The sequence below is a fragment of the Pistacia vera genome, unplaced genomic scaffold, assembly GCF_008641045.1.
Source record: "Pistacia vera cultivar Batoury unplaced genomic scaffold, PisVer_v2 Contig461, whole genome shotgun sequence".
Taxonomy (NCBI): Eukaryota; Viridiplantae; Streptophyta; class Magnoliopsida; order Sapindales; family Anacardiaceae; genus Pistacia; species Pistacia vera.
The window spans coordinates 1,360,995-1,362,653 of record NW_022196292.1 but is presented as its reverse complement, the minus strand read 5'-3'; the positions used below and the strand labels follow the sequence as shown (position 1 = coordinate 1,362,653).

At 39.4% G+C, this 1,659-nt stretch overlaps 1 long non-coding RNA gene across 1 annotated transcript; it reads left to right on the top strand.

The window, feature by feature from the left end:
• The first annotated feature begins 555 nt into the window (after positions 1–555).
• LOC116145318 lies at positions 556–1,092 on the top strand. The gene is made up of 4 exons (XR_004130381.1): positions 556–611; positions 684–775; positions 875–952; positions 1,042–1,092. It is a non-coding gene; the product is annotated as an uncharacterized LOC116145318 (long non-coding RNA).
• The last annotated feature ends 567 nt before the right edge of the window (positions 1,093–1,659 follow it).

Sequence of the window (1,659 nt, the reverse complement as noted above, 5' to 3'; positions counted from 1 at the left end):
TAACCAAACCGAACACGGTAACTGAACCGAACCAAATCCGAAAAATCAGGTACTCGAAAATTCCGGTCGGTTTTGGGTAGTTATAATGTGATACCCGAATTTTCAGTTCGGGTATCGGTGATTTGCTTTAAGGTAACCGGGTACCCAGTAACCGGTTTTAATTAAAAAAAAAAAAGGAAAATTTTCAATAATTCAATTTTCAAAGGCAAAAGCCCTAAATCGGCAAATCCCTTATGCCCTAGTCAAGTACTCAAGTCCCGACTCGTCTCAAACTCATCTCTCTCACTCTCAAATTGACAAATTCTCCAGTCTGCTATTCTGCATCTGCACCGCACACTGCACAGCCGCACTCAGCGTCTTAGCCACTCATCTCTCTCACTCTTAACAGCTGCACTGCCACTGATCTCTCTCACTCTTAAATTGACAAATTCTCTAGTCTGCAATTCTGCATCTGCACCACACATTGCACAGCAACACTGCCACTTATCTCTCTCACTCTCAACAGCCACACTGCCAGTTATCTCTCTCACCACACAGCCGTACTCATCTCTCTTACTCTCAATAGTACTGGATGGTCTCTTTGGAATTTTGACCGGTTCTTCAGTCTTCGTGTAAATGTTCTCCCTTTCCTTCAAAATTTTTGCTTTTAATGTAGATGAGATTAATTTTGAGAAAAACAACAGAGAAAATGTGGGGCTGCTTGGAAGCACTCGTGTTGGAAGCCGCAGGGTCATTCAAATCTCAGCTGGCTTTATGATATTCTTCTCAATATTGGGTTTGTGTCTTTGTGACCGATTATTACAAATTCTGTTGAAGAATCTAAGTTCTTGATGTTCTCTTTTTTGATAGTCAAGTTGAATTCTTTTTCCTGCAGGGAAATTTGGAGCTTTGTTTGCATCAATCCCCTTCCTAATATTTGCTGCTGTGTACTGTGTTTTGTTTGGTCTTGTTGGTGGGTTTGCTTGGTTTCTTTTTCATTATACTATTTACTTTTCTTTTTCTTCTTTCTGTATCTGACGGTTACTTTCTTCTTGTTTAAAGCATCTGTGGGCTATCATTTTTGCAATTCACAAACATGAACTCAATGAGGAACCTCTTCATTGTTGGTGTTGCCCTCTTCTAATCAACAGCCGCACTCATCTCTCTCACCGCATAGCTGCACTCATCTCTCTCACTCTTAAATTCTCCAGTCTGCATCTACAATTATTGGGCTTCACTTTGCTCCAGCTCCATCACCTTTCTGCACTGCCGTTGCTGGCGTCGTTGGCTTGATTTTCAGTCTCCATCTCCGAGGTAAATATTTTCAGTCATTTTATGCCATCTTCACTTTGAGACAATGGGTCTGTTAGTGAACTAGGGGTTAAATTAATAAATTGGGCCCTTATAAGACTAAAGTGGCAGAGTTAGTGTGGCTATGTTGAATTGTTGATAAATTTTGTGATTGAAGTTGGTTGTGGTGGCTGTGAATTTTGTGATATTGTTGGGGTTTGGGTTGTGTGGGTGATTTTTTTGTGTAGATTACTGGTGTTGGGTGAAAAAATAAGTAATATGAAAATTTTGTTTACACTACTTTATAGGACAAAATACAATAATAAAATCAGAGGGATGTGATTTTATTGGTCTTAATAAAAATGTCATTAATCTATTCTCTAAGATGCG